Here is a 20413-nt window from a genome sequence, read left to right as displayed (position 1 = left end):
GCGAACAGAATCCAGCAGCACAGTAAAAGAACAACACACCTTAGACAAATGAGTCATGTATTCAACAAGTACAGAGATGTAGTAAGAAATGTATTACCATAACTTTCCATATTAATGGATCAAAGGAGAGAAATCATGCGATCATCTCCATAGATACTGAAAGGCATCAACATCCATTTCAATCAAAGGAAAACTCTTATTTTCATCTTAAAATATAATAAAATTCTTACACACACACCCCTACCTCAACTCAAAAGGCTGTATTATGTTTATCTGGGAAACACTAGAGGTATCAAAGAACATGTATTAGCCATACAAAACATTTCTAGCATTGGTCTGAAGGCACTAGTTAACCAGAAACACAGAAAGAAGGAAATATAAAAATTGGAAAAGAGAAGGTAAAAATTATCATTATTTTTAGGTGAAAACTCCAGAGAATCAACCAGTAAGTAAAGGAACCCAACCAGGTTGTTGAGTACAGAATTAATGAGCAAAAATTATCAGCTTTCCAAATGAAAGCAACCAGTAAATGAAAGAAAATATCAATAATATTACAATAACACAAAATATAAAATACGCAGGAATATACTTATGAGGAAATATATGTGAAGAAAACAGTAAAACTCTACTAAAACTCAAACAAATGGAAAGGCATCTTGTATTCTTGGATAGGAAGTCCCAATGTTGTAAAGATATTAAATTGCCCCTAAGTTAATCTGTAAATTTAATATGACCCCCAATAAAAATACCAACAGGTAATTGCTTAACTAGATAAGCTGACTCTCAAATTCACATGGAAAAACAAACAAGAATATGTAGGAAATTTCTGAATGAAACAGGAATCACAAGAAGAGACCATTGATAGGCGTAAACTTTTGGCAAACTTATACAATAGTTAAAACAGTGTAGCACTGGCACACACAATATGGACAGATCCACTGGATGGGTTGTGAAGGCCCAGAAACAGACTGAAAAGCATATTGACATGTAATCAATGACCAAGGTGACATTTCAAGTCAGTGGGGGAGGGGAACGAACTATTTAGTAACTGATGGTGGCCCAGATCACTGGACTTCCCCTCCAGAATGGCAGGTCCATAAAGGCATGGAGTTTTAATGTGTAGCTTGCTGCCGTTTCCCTGGCTCCTAGCACAGCCTACCCAAAAATGGGCACTGAGTGAAGTTTTGCTGAGTCAACAAGGAGATGAAGGAACTCAGTCATGCTCCCTGAGACAGTTAGTGAGTCAGACATTGAGTGACTCATTTAGTGCATCTTGGTCTTCTTTGGAATCTTTGGTTTTCCATGCTTTGGAAAGTCCCATCAGACCTTATAGATATTATGCGGACATAGAGACATCATCAGACATCATTCCCAGGAGAGTGGAGAATCCCCACTGTTATGCAAAATAGCCCCCAATATGAAAGGGGGGGACGACTTTAAGCCCAACTCCATTTTCCCCCATCCCTTTCCTGTTTTTTCATGCAAGGTTTTTACAGCAATGAGAGACATTGAGGAGCAAGACTACATAGATTCTGCTGTACATTACATACAAAAAGGAGTACCCTGGGCCTCTTCTCAGCTTATCTGCAGCTCAGAGCCAGGAGCTGTAAAACGTACCCCAGTTAGAGAAACTGGCACCATCTTAGCGTGCTAAAAGGAGAAAAGAGGTCAAAGAGAGTAAATGGTCCCAATTCTTCCTCACAGGGTAACACACCCCCTGCCACTGCCACCACATACACACATAAGAATCACAACTCTACGAATTCCTGGTCTGCCATCTGCCAAAGGCCCCTCTTCAGACTTAAGGTGCAGATCTACCCTTCCTGTAAGTGGCTTATGGAGTGTTTCTCGATGACAAAAACTTATAACATTCTAGATGACTCAAAGGAAAAGAGGACGCTACTCTGGACACAAAGGACTTACTGGGCATTAGCAATAGAGATTCAATCCTGACCATCATTAAACACCACTGGGCAAGCTAAGGGCTTCTGTGGATTCAGCACCACTTACCTGGGTTAGGTCCAAGAAACAGACGAGAGGATGACATCTGTAAAGGGCTGAGGCCTGTGGAGGTGATAGCATGGAGGGAGCTGGGTGATGACTGTGGGGGGCCCTATCCAAGCATGTGAGCTCACCTGGGGAACCCAGCAGCTGAACAGAAGGATTAAGGGAAATGAGTAGCGAGAGACCACCAAGGCTGACAAACATTGTACCTGGGTTCATACTTTCCTTACAATTCCTTTGGTTGAACAGTCCATGAGGAAACAAGCAAGCAAGAGGATCACTCATCATGCAACAACGTACCATTGGACAGGGAGGCAGTGGGAACTCGGCTAGGCCCAGACCGCAAACCATATGAGACATGAGATCACCAATGTGGGCATTAGATATAATTCTTAAAAGCAGACCCATGTCGGTAATTGAAAGAAATCATGGGAAGGGATAGAGGAAGCTAAAATGGTAGCTCTCAAGACAGCAGGGTGGCAGGAAAAATAGGTTCAAATCTTGGCTCCACCACCTGATGAATATGCAACATTTAGTAAGTTTTTTAGCCACTCTAATGTCCTGTCTTATCTATAAAATCAGGCCAGTATCAGTAGTCTACCTCAAAGAACTGGTCATAAAAATTAATGAGATAAGGCATGTAAAGCATTTAGCATAGTGCCTAGCACACAGTATGTGCTCATGAAGTATTATTTATTAACAAGACTGTGGTGATGCAGAGGGAAAAATCTGCATGTAAGTATCCCATCTGCATCACAGACTATTAGAAACAAGTGCTTTCTTATGAGTGGGAAGTGGTCTGGCATGGGTTATGTATGAAATGATCTAGCCAAAATAGTCTCTTGCTCCTGGGATCTTGACTGACGTCTGTTTGCTACATGTAACAGAATCTGATGAAGTGTCAGCATTCAGTATTAACCTATCTCTATTCAGATGATCAGGTGGTCTGCAGGGCAGACCACACAGCCCTGGGAACCGGGTGATGGCCATGGCTGCACCATGTGATCTACAGGATGTTACTCCTCTCCTAGAGAACAGTGGCATCCCTTGTAAAACTCGGACTGGGACCATGACTCGTCCCACTTTATGTAGGAGTTGTCAAAGTGACAGACCCACTATGTTAAAATAAACAAAAAGTTTTGTAACAGCCCTGTGACTGAATGGGGAGTGGTTCTGTAGGCAGAGTGATTTTCAATGCAGTGCTAGCAAAGAACCGTCCATTCTGGGACTCCTGAGCGTGGGGCTGCTGCTGGCCACGGTTCTGAAAGACCTGTGCTGGCCCGAAAGGAGCCGCCCACCTGACAAGGCAGTGTTACTCTCCCACCAACAGGAGGCGCAGCTGCTGACCATGGTACTGAAAAGCTTTCGCTGGTCCATGGTCTCAATGTACTGCAGCTCAGAGTTGTTCTCCGTGTTCAAAGCTTTGCTCTAGCTGAAATCACCTTCCCCTTTAAATTCTAGTTAGTTCTTCCTTGATCCTCTAGCTAACTGACTAGCCTGGGGATCATTATGACTCAGAGGATTCAAAGAAGTAGGTTCTATTTCAAGATCAACTTGGATGTCAAGATCTGAACAAGATGGATCTCTTTCCTGGGTCCTCAGAATTGCCACAGGTATTAATTTGCAGCAAAACAACAGCTCAAATCAGTATAAAAGCAGATTCTGGGAGACTTTCCACACAAAGAATGACCCTGGTTCAGGCAAGGTTCTCTACGAACTTAAGTGAAACGTTGGTGGTTAACATCTGGACTCAGATGAGACCAGCATCATGGTTTCTAGTCTAAATTTAATTAAAGGAAACTTGCAGGAGTATTACCATTTCCAGTAACATATCTTCAATAGCTATCTTCTATTCCCTCTTCACTTTCTGTCCTTGTCGTATATGAGAGTATTTTTCTTTCTTACTCCTGAGCACACATCCAAATTGGAATCGGTTCAAACACCTTTCTTGTCTGGTTTTGCTTCCATAGATATGAAATGGGTAAAGCCTAGTGAAAAAAATGAAAGTGGGAAACCAGAACTAGATAATTCTGTTCTCCACCTAGATCCCGGCTTCATTTCTCCATTGTAAACAGGCAGTTAACAGCAGATGTCAGGGGGCAGCCGTGTAAAGGGCACAGCAAGAAGCACAAAACTGGGCAGGAGCCCTGCCCACCGGCCTTCGCAATATCAGGATCTGCACTCTTCAGAGAACAGAGATCTATAAATAGCACAGCGATGATATCATCATCTTCCAGCCTGTTGCTGTTCAGCTGTCAATTATTTCTTAAAGAGCTCACAAAAAATTAATAGATGGTGGTAAATTCTATAGCACCATTTAACCATAAACACACACACACTCCACAGACCAACAGATTTTAGTGGCCACTTATTAGAATAAAGGTTTCATATATCCAAAAGCCACGCCTCTGACTTTACGTGGAAGCTCTTGTGTCTGACTCATCCATATGGCCCTCTCCATGCCCAGAGGGGCAGGCGTGCTTCCCTGGATAATTTGATGGCACTATCTATAAACAAGGTCTCAATTTTTTCAGAGAGTGAGCAACTTGAGGTTCAACCTTAAATGAGCAGTGGCCTCCAGACCTTTAAAACAGATCTGATGTCTTAGAAGGAACTTTAATCTCTTTTGTTCCTATCACAAAGTGAGGCCCAGACTGGACATCAGGAGAAAGGACATGGGAGTGGAGCCTCTACTTCCACATGACCTTGAACAGATTCCCTGACCTACTCCATCCTGCAAACTAAGCAGGGACTGTGTGTCAAGCCAGTCCATTCTGCATCTGGAGAGAAAGTCTCCAAGAGGCCAAGTGCTACTGTGACTGTTTTGCGGGAGATGGAGGAGGGGGTGGCCCCTGGGACACATCCACGGCCCCTGGGAAGGCTCCACCAAAGGCACCTCTGGAATCGCAAGCCCTGCTCCTCTAAGTTCCCAAATGATGCTGACTTGGAGCGGCAAACACCTCAGAAGGTCAGATAATGTCACCTTTCCCCAGTGACCTTGGATCCTTAATGCTTCTTTTAAAAGTTGGTGTCTGATCTTCAGTAACAAACAGCAAGGAGAAAGAAAACAGGGTAGGTGGGAAATAGAGAAAAGAATCTCTTTTAAATTGTAGGTATGTGTGTATCTACATTTATATAAATAGAACCACAATGGGACATGGTGGGGGGGGCACATGCTATTTTAAGGACAAGCTGCAGTAGTAAAGTAATCTCCCGAGTGATGCTCCTTCCTGGCCGCATGCCCGAGTCCAGGCGAGGCTGCAGTGCTTTTTATTCCAGTCACATTGAATGCCTCTTACAAATCCATCCATCTTAATCAGCACCTACCACTCGCAGCAGCGGCCCCGCAGTCAGGAAGCAGAGGAGCAGACAGCAGGAGAGACGGGATGTGAGGGCAGTGGCGAGAGGTGACGTCATGGAAGGAAGGAAGGAAGGAAGGAAGGAAGGAAGGAAGGAAGGAAGGAAGGAAGGAAGGAAGGAAGGAGGAAAGAGCTGGTGAGGTGGGGGAGCAGGCACAGGCACAGCTGCATGGCCCTCCTGTCTCCACCTCTCTCATTCTGAATGGACACCCCCTTCGTTGGTGTGGCTCTCAGCCAGGTGGAAGGCTGAACAGTGAGCTGGCCCTGGGCCTGTGTCCTCAGGGTAGACACACTGAATGCTCAGCGGCTCCAGTGGCAGGTGCCTCTGAAACCAAGCTCCTGACACAGGGTGGACAGAAGGCAGTGCATCATGGGAAGGAGGCTGAATGTCTGTCTCCTGTGTCTTCCCTCTGCTCTGCTCCTTGCCTCAGCCTAACTTCACCCCATGCACTGAGTCCATTTGTCATGGAGCACCCTACCCCTCCCACCTGACCCCTGACCCATTCATACACACTAACTCCACCTCTGCTGTCCTTTGAAATGTACCCATTGGAGTTTCAATCATCCAAAAGCCAGGCTCCTCCTCAGGGGGCCTGGGGCTTCCCACCCCACTCAGCCACAGCTATACTGTCTGGCACCTGCGGCTTCAGTCCACCCCAAGCCAGTCAGGGTCGGGCCTGGAATAAATGCTGAGCTTAGCAAATGCCTATGTCCACCCAGCCTCAGTCTGCCCCTATCACAAGGCCCAGGTCCTGCTTGGTATTTCACTCACCTGCTGTAGCCAGAACCCATTAGAAACTGCCCTCCCTATCCGCTAAGCCCTGACCCCCAATCCCTAGCTGAGAGCTAAAGTCCCCCTGCAAAGCACCCACAATGCAATGTGGTCACCCATCAATGTGGCCATGGCAGAGGGCTCCTAAGAAGTGAAGTCCCTGGGGAAACCAATGCCAACTGGAACGAAGCCTGAGTGTGTCATGTCCTGTCAGACCCTGTTGTTTTGAGTTACTGCCTTGTCCTTCCTGGGTCAGTTCCCCAGGCCCGGTTCCCAGGTTTGCTCCTGAGGGACCCTTGCTCCCCAGGCAGGACTTGGCTGGAGGACTTGGCTGGATAGCTCAGTGGATTGAGCGCAGGCTGCAAACCAAAGTGTCGCAGGTTCGATTCCCAGTCAGGGTACATGCCTGGGTTGTAGGCCATTGACCCCCAGCAACTGCACATTGATGTTTCTCTCCCTCTCTCTCTTTCTCCCTCCCTTCCCTCTCTAAAAATAAATAAATAAAATCTTTAAAAAAAGCTTTACCCAGTAAAACCTAAAAAAATTAATCAAATCTTGAAGCTAGACTCAACTATCAGAGTTAGAAGTGATGTAAGTGTCCCTTCTGCATTATCTCCACATTCAGGTGCCTCAGAGGCTTAGGAGACTAATAGCTACAAAGTTCCTACTCATTCACATGTTACTCCAGAACAGCTAACCATAGGAGAGAAAAATCATCCCCCTTTTACAGATGAGGAAACTTGCTGAGCTTAAAAACTAATTCATGGTAGGGCCAGAATGCAAATAAAAATATAATTCCAAAGCTTGTGGTGCCCACATTTCCCACCTTCCCCCAACCCTGCCCTAGCCCAGGAAGAGGACAGAGGAGGCACGGGGATGGGGAAGGGTGGGCAGGGGGGATGGACAGAAGACAGACTTCCTATGTCGCCAGTCACATTTCCACCGAGGCCCTTTAAACAGACAAACCCTACCCCTGACATTTCTCATAGATGGTGACTAAGATATACCTTTGTGACTCACTGTGATTTCCTATGTGTCCATTAGGAGTGCAGAACAGGGGGCATGCTAAGCTTTGCATTAGCTGGGTGTTCAAGGTTCTGGAAGACTTTTCCCTCCTTTGTCAGTGATTTCTGTCTTCTGACAATATTTTCTGACTGCTCCCAGCTAATTTAAGGAAAGGCTTTGAATTGCTTTTCAATACTCCTTTGCTTTTTTTTTTTTTACATTTTTCACATACAGCAGAAGTTAAGCATAAAGGAACAGAGCACCTCTCTATACTGCTGAGGGCAAGAAATAAAATTTTCCCAATTACAGGTATCCTTTGCAATTTTCCTCTTTGAAGAAAAATAAAACACTACACCCATCCATTCTCTTAGCCTTTTGTCTTTTGTAGACAAATACGGTGTGAAGGGAAATATTCATATGTGTTTGTATAAGGACTGCTTCAGTCCACAAGAAAGAGACTGTACTTACAGGAAAAGGAAAGTAATAAGCAAAGTCTTTCCCCACCAACTAAACAGGTGCCTGTGCACACCACACACACGCCCACACACCACATACCACACGCCACACACCACGACCTTTCTCATCATTTGCACTTTCTCTCCAGGAGGACGCCCAATGTCCCCCCATGGTTCCTCTCTAAAACCCCCTCATCTGTACTGACTTTCTTACCTTTTATATACATTGAATTATCGATGACTCCACTCAGCGAAGACTTCAGGAGCATCTGGTGTGTGCCAGGCACCACACTCAGCCCAGGGACGACATCTACAGCAATGCCTGGTAAATATCTCATCCTTTCTGTGTGCTGGATGCTGTTCTAAGAGCATTGCAGGTTCTAGCTCACTCAACCCCCATAACGGCCCCATGAGGTCAGTACCATTATTAGGCCCATTATGCAAACCAAGAAAATGGAATACAAATGAACCCAAGGTCAGGCAGTCAGTCATGGAAAAACCATGATGTAAGCCCAAAGAGTGGGATTCCAGATCCGAAATCTTCGCCACCCCGGAATATCACAGACCTGGCCCCTTTCCTTCTAGCTGGCGAGATGGCCATATAAGAAAAATAGTTAAGGCACTATGGGTAGAATTTCTTCACATAGATGAGGATCACAGAGAGGAGGCCACACCAGATGGAGGGGCTGGCCGTGGCCCACAGATGTGAGTGTCTGCAGGGGCCTTAAAGAGCAGTGAGTGTGTGGGTCGGGTGAGGTGTGTGGTGAGACAGTTAACTATGCATCAACCTGACTGGGCCCTGGGGTGCCCAGACATTTGGTCAAAGATTGGGTCTGTCTGTGAGGGTGTTTCTGAATGAGATTAGCATTTGCATCCATGGACTGAGCAAAGCAAAGCAGATGGCCCTCCCCAATGTGGGTGGGCCTCATCCGATCAGATGAAGGCCTGAGGAGAGCCAAAAGGCTCACCGGCCTCTGAATAAGAGAGAATTCTTCCTGCCTGACATGAAATGAAAATAAAAAGCAGGTTGCATTTAGATAATGAAAAGTGATAGAGAGCATGGAGGACAAGAAAGTAGACAAAGCTGTCTCTTGCCCCTCCCAGGGAATTCCATGTTAACAAACGGCCCAGCCTTGAACTCTCAGAAGAGAATATCAGGCAGGCACGGTCAGGGCAGGGGGGTGATGGCTGGGAAGGGACCTTGTGATAACCATAAACTAGCGTGCCAAGAGGCATCTGGGATGCCACTCACAGGACACGTGCTAGTGGTGAAGAGGAATTTGGAGAGGGCCTCATCCCACCCTGGAGTTTGCAAAGGAGAAGACTGAGGCCAGGGAGGGGAGGGGACAGGTCTGGGGTGACACCTATGTGCACAGCAGAGGGGGAGTCACCAGCTCTGCCAAGACACTGTCCAGAGCTTACTCCCAAGATCATACGCCCTCCCACTGACCCCGCTGGCCCTGCCCAAGATGTGCCCAGGAAAGCTTCTCCGTAATAAGGCAAACAAAGGGGAAGAGTAGCCACGCACACACACATACACACACACCCCCCTTGGTTGTCATTTTGAGCCTAATTGTTTTAACACCAGCTGTCAAAATTCTTCTCTGGCACCACTGACCTGCAAGATCTAGAATAACAAGGATGTGATTAAAAATAGTCCAGATTCCTAGAATTCACCCCTACCTCTCACCCTCCCTTCTCTATCTTCCAGACAGGCCTGGTAAGAACTCCACTTCCAATTAAGGAGTACAATGCCAAAATCTGTGGTTCCTATTTACTAGGAGTGGTAGAGAAAAGTGGTGGACAACAGCGGGCACAGATGAAGCAGGGCCCCTGGGCTGTGTTTCCAGCAGAGCAGGCTGAAAAACTCGGTGTGCCCTCCGCCCCGAGCCCCCGCTCTCCGGGCTGGGTGCTCTTGTTCTCCACCGTCCCCAGGTGGGCTCCCGTTCCCTGGTCCCTCTGCAGACAAGCACCCCTGTGATCCGAATGCCCCTCGGTGGCGGGCCCACCAGCTCCCTGCAGCCCCACCCCGACCCTGATCCTTCTGCCTCGGAGCAGCACCGTGGGGAGAGACAAGCCATCTGTAGCCGGACAAGCTGAAGGTCAAATCCTGGCACAGCTGCTAACTTGCCGTGTGACTTGACAGTCAGATGCCTGAATCTCTCGCAGTCTCAGTTTCCACACGTACAAGGTCCTACGATTGTTTTAAGGATAACTGTAGAGTGTAAAGTACTTTCCACTCCACACCTGGAAGGTGACAAAAACTCTTAAATATTTGTTCCTTTTCTTGCCTTTCCTGTACCCGGCCATCTTACTCTTTCCAACCCATCAAACATGCTTTGGTAAAGGTAAGTTAGGGAAATTCAGTCCTTCAGTCAGAAGCTCAATCATGCTGCTATTTATGGCGTTGAGGCGCTGGAGGCAAGTTCAATGTCCAGCCTTAAGAAAAGGGCTAAGTTATGGTTCATCTCTTCTATGAAGTTGGTGCAAGCATTTGAATTCTACGTTATCAACATGAGAACATGCTCATAATATGATGTTAGGAGACAAAAATCAGCGTGCAACTTGTATTTATAATACGATTTAATTAGTGCGAGAGAAAACACTAAAATACAAGTAGGTGAAGTGTTGACAGGTTGTTTCTGGGTATAGGAGTGATCAGTGAGAGTTTTCTCTTTATTCACGCTTTACAATTTCCAGAACAAAATATTTACAGAGATAACCAATGGTCACCAGATGTCTAGTTTTAAAAGAGTCAGGCTGACATTACAGGGGGACCAAAAACGTCTCTTTCTAGACACCAAAATAAATTAAAATTTCTGGGGGGAAAGGCCATTTTCCATATTTGAGAAGATGGAGGTGATGAGTCTTGTTCTACCTCCGGTTTGCTTTGAAGGAAGCTTCCAAGGGACGGGCTCTCCGCCTGCAGGCGGGGCGGACACTGATGTGTATAGAGAGAGCCGCACCGCCCACCCGGGACGGCGTGAGACTCCGCCTTGGGCTCTAGTGCCGGTCATGCGCAGGATCGATCAGGGAGGCTTCTCAAAGGACCCCAAGGTCTAGGCCAATGAAAACTCGCATGCTGCTTACAAACTAACAAGCTAGAGGATTAAGAGGAGTATGAGAGGAAGGTGTCTGACTGCACTGTCTCCCTACGACTGACCAGACCATGGGTTTGTCTGACAGAGATTTCCATCTCTGAGGACAACCGAAAACCTCTGTCCTCGGAAGAGCCTCGAGGAGCCCCTCACCCAACACGCTGATGTTATAGATGAAAGAAAAAGACCCATGCAGGTGAAGTGACTTTTCCCAGAGTCATTGGGCCAACCAAAGGCGTGTTTTGGACACAAACAAACCCTCCTGACTCCCTGTCCCATCTCCTTTCCACTAATGTGCGATGGTGGACTTGGGAGCTATTTTGAAGCCCTCTGAGAAGACAGCAGAAAGGAAACCACGTGCAGCCTTACTACCCTGGCGCCCTCTACTGAAGAAACATGTCACTGCAGCTAAACAGTTCACAAGGCTGAAATGGTGTGCAAATGAGAAACTAGTAACAGTGCATCAGGATATATTGTTTACTTCCTTGCTGAGCACATAACTGCATTTCTCTATGTACATATTACATGTCTTGAAGCATCATTGTTTTTTCCTAGAGACTCTCTCTGGTACTGCATCCCCTCAATCCTTTGCCTTTCTGCTTAGGAAGGTGCATGCCCCCCACCCACCCCCACCCCCAACTTCAAACAAACCATGTATCTGAAATCTGGATGTAGAGGGGAGAAAAGAACAAAACAACTGCTGTGTTTCTACAATAATTTAGCACAAATTGTAAATAGAACTAATATTTATTCAGCATATACTAAGCGTTAGAAGCCAAATACATTTTTTCTCCTCTTATTCATCAACAACGCTGTGAAGCAAGAGCTCCATTTGTGATGGGGAAACTGAAATTCAGAGAATTAAAAAGTAACCTGCTTGGAGTCACCCAGTTAGAAAGTGGCCTCTTTTTTTAACACACTTACCCTGGCCTCCCTCAATAGAAGCTGAAAGTAGACAGCTAGGAAGTGGAAGACCTTGATTCTCAGACATTCAAACTATTATCTCATGGACAAAGACACCCATTTATCCCAATTGAGCAGAAACTTGTCTAATGTGTAAAGAAAGATTTTCCTCTGTCTCCCGGAACCGGCTCCCAGGTGCCAACTCTGGGCCAGTCGGGCTGGCTCTGACTCTCTGGGGTGCCCCTGCCTCCGGCATCAGTAGGGAAGAGGGGCTGCTGTCACTCCGGCATCCTGGAAATTCGCCAAAGCTAAGAACAGAGAGCAAAGAGAGCTGTGTATTTAAGAGAAGCTGGAACTAGGTAAGGAAGGGGCCTCCTGGCTCTGCAGGCCTCAAAACCCTGCCAGCCCATAGGCACTACGGTGGCCAGCCCGGGGCAAGCAGCACACGGGGCTCCAGACCTGGTCCCACCTGTGGCTGGGGAGACCTCAGGCCTCCACATCCCTTGGCACTTCAGGCCTCCCCCAGCTCCTACTTGCTTTCTCATCAGCTCCCTGCTTCCCTCTAGCACTTCCCTTGAGACAGACCTCAGTTTTCTAATCAGGTCTATGGGATTATAAGAACAACTCTGTCTTTCTTCTCCAGTAGATGCCCCAAGAGAATACATCCATGACTGTAGACACTGGAGGTTCCTGCCAAGAAATCACAAATCACTTCAAAACACTTCTGCCTCCAGGCACTTTGTCCAGGTCATCCCCTTGCCGGGAATACCACCCTCTTCTGTCCTGGGAGGACCAGCCCAATCCTGCACAAAGACTCTCCCCTCTGGATTCCAAAGCTGTCAATGGCCCTCTTTCCCTGTATCGTAATCACTTGTGTTCACATACAATCTTCCCTCCTAGACTGTGAGCTTTTCGGGGGAGGAATCATCCAGTAGACACACACAGCTGTTCCATAATCCTTGAAAAGCCCAAGTGCTCAGCAGTGTTTGTAATTCTCTTCATCACTAGGGGAGGGAGGTGGCAGAAAGGAACCACAGAGAATATCAATTGACCTACATAAAGCATGTGGGAAGGAATAAGGTGTTGCAAATGTCCAGGTCCCTAAGGCTGTCCCCCCTTCCACCCAACACAGAAAGCCCTTGGTAACATGCCCAACAAGGGACACACAGGTGACAACTAATTACTCTCCCCAGACCCTGACCGTGGGACACCCCAGGCCATGGTGGTGGCACAAGCTCAGTGACCTCGAGTGCTGTCTTCTTCCACGCAGCCCTCCACCATCACCACCTCCACACGAGCTCCATGCTGAGCACAGTGCTGGGCACTCAGAATACCTAGAAAAGGAGGTAAAAGGGAAATGGAGCACAGTCTCCACCCCCAGGTGCCAGGGTGCCTATTCTATCTGGGATGGGAACTCATTCGTGGAAATGATCTGGGTAGAGTTACAGAGCAAGGCAGCTTTTTGGGTGGAAACCAGTGTTCAATCAAGGATTTTAACAGGAGACCCTCATGGGGTCTCCAAAGCACAAAGAAGGGAGGTGACTGCCCTGATTAAGGGCGGACCCCAACTTTGTAGCTACCAGTTGAACGTTTACCCTCTGTGCTGCCTCAGCTCACAGAGTTCTCGGCAGGGAGGGCCAAGAAGGGAGGCTTATCTGGGGCTGGGCAGCTTAATTCAGGAAGGGACCCCCAAAGCAAGTCAGCCTGCAGATAATTAATATATTTTTGACTATATATTGGCTCTATGCAGACACTGAGGAGGCAGAAATGAAGCTACACAGCATCTGCCTTCTAGTGATCACATTCCGACAGAGGGACAAGGACATCCTTATCGTCACCACCACCATCATCACTATCCTGCACTATCCTCACCGTCATCATCATCATCTTCCTCACTCTCCTCAGCACTACCACCACCACCATCATCATCACCAACACCACTACCACCATCAGCAGCGGCAGCAGCACTATCACCATCATCACTGTCAAGCCTGTCGTCATACCCCTCTCCTCACCAACACCATCACCATCACCCCATCTTCACCATCACTGGCGACAGCTTTGTCATCAGAGTTACCATATGACACTAGCAGTGTAATATCTAATCTGTGTCAGCACCATGAATAACATTCATTATCTCTAATCCTCGAACAATGCTTCTGAAGTAGGAATTATTATCCCCATTTTACAAACAAGCAAAGTGGAGCTCAGAGAAGCCATGCAGCCTACCCAAAGTCAATACACCGTAAGAACCAGGGTCCTGGGAAAGGTTTGTCGGATTGCAGAGCCTTCCCTCTTTCCGTTACTCTAGGCTGCCTCCATCAACAAAGAACTATGCTAACCTGTAATAAATGCTGTAGCACACATAGGTCAGGAGTTTTAGGAGCACATAGAAGGGTGTGGTTAAGTCTGCCTGGAATGGTGAGCAAGAAGTTCACAGGAAGGATGTATTCAAGGTGAACCTGTGGGGAATCTTTGGAGTTCTAGTGGGAAGAGGGATGGCCATGTGTTTCCAGGAGAGGAGAGAACATGTCCAAAGGCAGGGAGGAGGAAGGAATGTTGCACAGTGGGGGAACAGCAGGTCTGGACCATTGCGAGAGTGATTAGTGAGGGAAGGGAAGCAGAGACAGCTGAGACCAGAGCATACGGCCTCACCTGCTGGGCTTGTGAGTTAGGAGGAGCCCTGGGAGTCTTCAGCCAGGACAGCAAAACACTGCAATCTATGTTAAAAAAAAAGGTCACTGTGGGGCAAAGATATAATGATAAGAATGTTTGTTATTCTGGTGTATATAAAAGTGGCAACTGTCAACCAGGCCAGCAATAGGGAACTGGTTAAATGAACTTGTTGCCCATCCATACAATGGGACACTCTGCAGTCATTAAATGTGATGATAGGATGTCCCAGCGAGCCATCTCCCGGGTATATTCCCAAAAGAAGTGAAAGGAGGGGCTTGAAGAGATATCTGTGTCCCCATATTCAGAGCAGCACCCTTCACAAGAGCCAAAAGGTGGAAGTAACCCAAGTAGCCATGGATGGATGCATGGATAAATAAAAGACGGTCTATCTGTCTAATGGAACGTTATTTAGCTTTGAAAAGGAGGGAAGTTCTGATATATGCTACAATGTGGGTGGACCTTGAGGACATTATACTAAATGAAAAAAGCCAGTCACCAAAAGACAAACACGGTATGATTGCACTTACCTAGTGTAGTCAAATTCAGAGAGAAAGAAAGCAGAACAGTGGTTGCCAGGGGAGTGAGGAGGGGGAGGGGAGGGGGATCTAGGGAGTCGGTGTTTAAGGAGCATAGAGTTTCACTTTGGGAAGACGAAAGGAGTCCTGGAGATGGATGGTGGTGATGGTAGCACAACAATGTGAATCTACTTAATGCCACTGAATTGAATCTTTAAAAATGGTTAAGATGCTAAGTTTTATATTATGTATATTTTACCATAATAAAAATGTTGATATGGGTGTGTATTAATATGGAAATATGCTATATGTTGGGTAAGGGAAAACATAATATATTATAATCCCATATTTAAATATATATGTATATTCTAGCAAAAATATTAAAAGACATGAATCAAAATGTTAACAGTGGTTTTTTTGAACTGTGAGATTAGATTTTATTTTCCTCCTTTGCATTATCTATGTTTTTCAAAGGTTCTACAATGAACATATATAAAAATGTTTTCAATTAAAGACAAAAAGGAAATAGTAGGCAAGACAGAGACTGATCACATAATTTACTTACTAGGAAGGAGAGCGAGAAAGGGGTTGGGGAGGGAAAGCACGGAAGCCAGAGAGCCAGTTAAGTGGCGTCTGCAGCAGGACACTGAGTCATTCATTCAGTGGCTGCTGTAGACAACGCTGGCCTGGAGAGGAAGGCATCTGCTTGGGAGGGCTGGGGCAGACAGAACAGGATGTTGCTCCCGTGATCACAGTTTTCATCATTCACTCCTTCCCTGGATGCTAGATGCATGACATGCCAGTCAGTGGCGATACCAACATGACCAAGACACTCTTCTGTCTTCCAAGAATGTACATTCTATTGATGGGAGACAGAAAAACAAGCTGCCAAGTGGAATGGAGTCAGGTGTCTGTGGATGTACAGAGTGCTGGGGGACGGAGCAGTGGGACACACGAGCCAGGTAAGAGGGGACTTCTCTGAAAGCTGGTGCCTGCAGAATTCTGCAGACCAGGCCCAGGGAAACAGAATGTGGTGTTCCAAGCAGAGGGAACAGCATGTGCAAAGGCTCAGAGGCCACAGAGAGCCTGGAGGTCCACTATAGACAGAACTGGCATAATTCTTTCCTTGAAGACCTACAGATATCTCTGTCTACAGGACATAAGTTTTCTGTGGCTACCTCAGTGGGTTGCCTCTCCAGCAGCCATGTCCCTCCCCTCCCTTAGTTTATAGAAGCCTATCTGTATTCCAGTGGCAACATGGAGAACGTAGGGTCCTCCCCTAATCCAGGGGATGAACATGATTAGTCTTAGCCAAGTGGTTAATCATGTTTCCCTTTTGCAGGGATTAGTGTAGAAGTAGACACAGGACTAAATTCTAGCCAGTGAACCCTAAGAAGAATCCTACTAGGTGCTTCTGGTTTGGATATTGCTCCTCTATAAACAAAAAGCTGCTAAGAAAAAGGCTCATTTTATACCTTTCCTCTTGATTCCAGATTGGGGTGCTGCTCTGATGCTTGGAGCTGTGGCAGCTGATTTAAGACCACTCAGGACAGCCAGGATTGTTAGAGACAGGGGTCCAACACCCTAACATTTTTGAACTGCTAAACCATTTTCGGAAATGCCTATCTCCAGCATCTTGTCATGTAAGACAATTAAATGCCTTTATTATTAAGCCTCTGTTAGTTGGGTATTCTGTTCCTTGTTGCCAAATGCATCTTAAGTAATATGCCTACCTCAAGACCAGGAGATAATGTAAAGGCTTTTGCTGGTCTGGCAGCAAAGCCTACATCCTAATGATCATTTGATGCTTGAAAGTCAATACTTCCCTTACACCAGGGCAGACCTCCCTGCAGCCTTTTACATGCACACAGAAATAAAGCTGTTAACGTAGTGTCCACCCAACTATCACCATCGTGATCTGCGCCAATGTTGATGGGTCAAGTGCAGATCATATTGTATCAAACCCACAGAGAAAGACAGTCTGCTCTTTCCTTCCCCCAAACAAAGCACACTTGGTGAAGGAGCAGAAAACAAAGCAAAAGGAAAAAACTCTACCTGGGTCTCATCTATCTGTTGTGGTGCAACGTTAAGCGTGGGCAGCACTGTAGAGACCTTTGAGGCCCTGGCCTTGTTTCTGTGGGCTTGCACCCTTTCCCTAGAGGGACAAGAGGCGAGCATGGCAACCAGCAGGGAAGGAGCCTGAGATCACGGAGGAGGATGGCAGGAATGGGGCTTGCAGGCTCCAGAGCAGAGCGACCCGGGCTGGGTGGATGCTGCCTGGGAGAGAAAAGAGGAAGTACAGGCCTGCCTTCTTCAGACTGTTGAACTCAGGGGCAGGCATGTTCTCTCACAGAGCAGGGCAGTGAAGCCCAGTGCCAACCAGACCCTGCCAGCTCCCTGTCTGCACCTCACTTGCGAGACACCTTTGGACGAGCTGCCTGATGTAGTCAGCCATTCTTTCACTTGCTTTCGTGGTGCACTCTCCTGCTCCAACACCCTCCGTGGCTCCCGCTGTCTGCAGAAGCGAGCCTGCTCTCTTCAGCCTGGTCTGCTACAGCAGCGATTTTCAACCTTCCCCATCTCATGGCACGCATAAACTAATCACTAAAATTCTGCAGCACACCCAGAAATATATTTTTTGCCAGTCTGACAAAAAAATAAGTATAGTTTTGATTCATTCACACTGGATGGCTATTGTTGTGCCAGCTGTTGTCATTTTTTAAAATTTGACAATCTAAGGGAAAAGCATTGCATGTTTTAAAAATTCTTGTGGTACGCAGATTGAAAATGGCTGCTCCACAGTATCATCCCAGCCCACCCACCTTGCCTTGCACTTGGCTCCACTGTATACACCCAAGGTCAAAGGTAGGCTCAGGCACTCAGGCATGGGTGCCTATCATGGGTGCATGATAAAATGGCTGACTATCCCAAGGATTTCTCTGATGCCCTCTTCCTCAGCCTGGTGCATCCCACCACCCATCCTCAGTTCTGACAGGGGGCTCCACAGACTTTCTAGAAGGTCCCGCAGCAGCCGTTAATACCTCTGGGCTGAAATACTGCTGGGAGCCCTGGATGAGCCACAGGCCAAGATGCTCATATGATGCCAAGCAATTTGGTCATGGCCCCCTGGCCCAGACCACCATGGCCTGGTAAGGCTCTCCCGGGCCGCAGGACACCCATTTACACGCTCAAAAGGAGCAAGGTCCCGAGGAGTCGTTCCTCCTAAACTGTTGTCTACAGCTGTGTAAGGGGGTTTGTTAGCACAGACAAGGAGCCAGGCCCCGCATTATACTGAAATACCTGTCTTAGAAAGTCAGTAGGTGTCGGTTGGTCCTGCTCTGCAGCTTCACGGCTTTTGGAAAATCACTCCACAGTCAGTCAATAGACATTAATGTCTCTCTGTCTTTCTCTCTGTCTGAAAAGTCAGGGCCTGGCAGAAATAACGTCAACTAGGAACAAAACAAACTTGGGTTCCAAACTGGTCCCAATCATCCTACAAACATCTGACCACACTCCTCACTCCTGTCGGGGTCACATCCAAAACCAGAGAAGTCACAGTTTAGAGGGGCCTAAGGGGACCTGGTGACTTAAAAGCGATGTGGTGTCCTGGATGGGGTCCTGCAACCAAACAGGGACATTAGAGAAAACTAAGGTAACCTGAATGAAGTGTGGGACTTGGTTAATAATAACAGCACATTGATTCCTGTTCCTTAACTGTGGTGAACAGTCCACACTGACGTGAGGTGTTAGTCACAGGAGAAACGGGGAGTGGAGTGTGCGGGGACTCTCCGTAACACCTTTGCAGTAAGTCTGTAAACCTGAAGCTGCTCTAAAATAAAGTGTTGATTATCACAGGGTGATATTAATAACTGGTCCCAGGCACTTACTACTAGTGAGGCTTTGGGAAAATCGTGTCCCTTCTCTGAGCCTCAGTTCCACATTTATAACATGGGACAGTAGCTGCCTGGGGGGGGTGGGTGGCATGTGCGCACTGCCTTCCTGACACAATGCCTGGCACACAATCGGCGCTCACCAAACTTTCCTTTTTTAAATCCCAGCCCAGAAAGGTGCTTATGATTTAATGTTAACACATATTAACTGGTGGATGGTTTTAAAGTTGCCTGGTTTTCCCCAAAATGTCCTACTACATAGCCTTTTTTTTTTGTCCAACGTCAAGGCTCAGGAACCCCATCCCTCTGTCAGGCCTCTTTCCTTCAGTCTGAAACGCTGGTCCCTCCCCCGCCTTTTATTGCTCCCGTGACACTGGCACAGAGTTAAAGCAGACACTCCCGGAAGTCAGAGAACAGATGCTCCCGCCACAGCAGGGGTGCAGGTGAGGCCGAAACCTGGCTTGAGCGATGCAACCATTTTTCATCCATAACCCTCTGTTATGTCGTGCCAGGCCTACTGCGTGCTGTGCATTTTTCCGTGTGCACGGCAGACATTGTCTCTACATTTCTCAGCAACCCTACCATCTCCTGATGACCAATGAGAAAACGGAGGCTCAGAAAAGTTAAGTCACTTGCCCCAAGTCCCAAAGCAGTCACCAGCAGAGCTGGGATTTGAATTACAGCTCCAAATGCATGCTCCTTCCCACACACCACATTCTCTTCGGGGAGCTCCCGCCTGCTGGGAAAGACTGGCATGGACACAAGCCATTGCACAAGCAAGTGGTGGATGCCACAGGAACCAAGGTGAAGGACGTGTGAACTCTTGGGGGAGACCAGCAAGGGCCCCAGACAGGGGAGGTGGCCCCTGCCCTGCAGCCACAGAGCAGATGGTAATGGAGGAGGGTCCTGAACATTTTCTTTCATTCATTCATTCATTCTTCAACAAAAACTTATGGGGCTTCTACTACTAAGTAACAGGCCTTTCGTGGCTGCTGAGGATGCATCATAGAACAAAAGTGATGAAGACCCCTGGCTGCACTGAATCCATGATCTAACAGGGAAGGAGACGGTAAATGAGTAAGTGATGTGGACGGTGATGAGTGCTGCTAAGAAGAATAAAGCAGAGAGGGAGCAGGGAATGCCTGGGGTCAGAGGGCTGTGGTTTTCAATGGATGGAAAGGCCTCACTGAGTAAAGGTATCTGAGTAAAGAACTGAAGGACAGAGCGACAAGAGCTAGCAGTGAGAGCAACAGTAGAAGAACATTCCAGGGAGGAGAAGCAGCCAAGGCAAAGGGTAAAGTGCAGCCGGAACCAAGAAAGTGCTGGGCTCAGGGCCCACTGAGGGGCCACGCATGGTACTGGGGGGCAACATGATAAACCTCTGGGTGCAGTGAAACAGGTCAGGCATGTTCATGCTGGGCACCGTGCTGCATGCTTGGGGACCATCAGCGTGTCAATGACAGGTGCCCTTAGCTATTCTCTTACCTAAGAAGGACTCTAGTGAGGAGAACTTGGAGCGTGGCAGGCAGGGCCTTGAACCCTTATCAGAGCACATGGAGAAGAAGTCCATGTACTTCAACTGTGCCAAGGGCCAGCCATGCTGGGGCCATCCCTGGCCTGGCATCCTGGGCCACAGGAGCCCTGCCACACCCCACTCCCAACCCTGACCGCCAACATGCAGACACATGGGAAGGTAACACCCAAACCTCTTTGGAACCGCAGGTGCCGGAAGCTGC

The 20413-nt window shown here is 47.4% G+C and overlaps 1 protein-coding gene and 1 long non-coding RNA gene across 2 annotated transcripts in view; one reads left to right on the top strand and one right to left on the bottom strand.

Annotated features, from left to right (window-relative positions):
• Window positions 1-20413, bottom strand: part of XKR6 (XK related 6) — a 235312-nt gene that overhangs the window by 67331 nt on the left and 147568 nt on the right. The window lies entirely within an intron of this gene.
• On the top strand, window positions 15363-18938 carry LOC118501968. Its single transcript, XR_004904630.1, has 3 exons — window positions 15363-15374; window positions 15987-15993; window positions 17923-18938. It is a non-coding gene; the product is annotated as an uncharacterized LOC118501968 (long non-coding RNA).

Source organism: Phyllostomus discolor, chromosome 8 (genome assembly GCF_004126475.2).
Source record: "Phyllostomus discolor isolate MPI-MPIP mPhyDis1 chromosome 8, mPhyDis1.pri.v3, whole genome shotgun sequence".
Classification (NCBI taxonomy): Eukaryota; Metazoa; Chordata; class Mammalia; order Chiroptera; family Phyllostomidae; genus Phyllostomus; species Phyllostomus discolor.
Note: the sequence above shows the minus strand (reverse complement) of the source record. Positions and strands in the feature narration are given on the sequence as shown.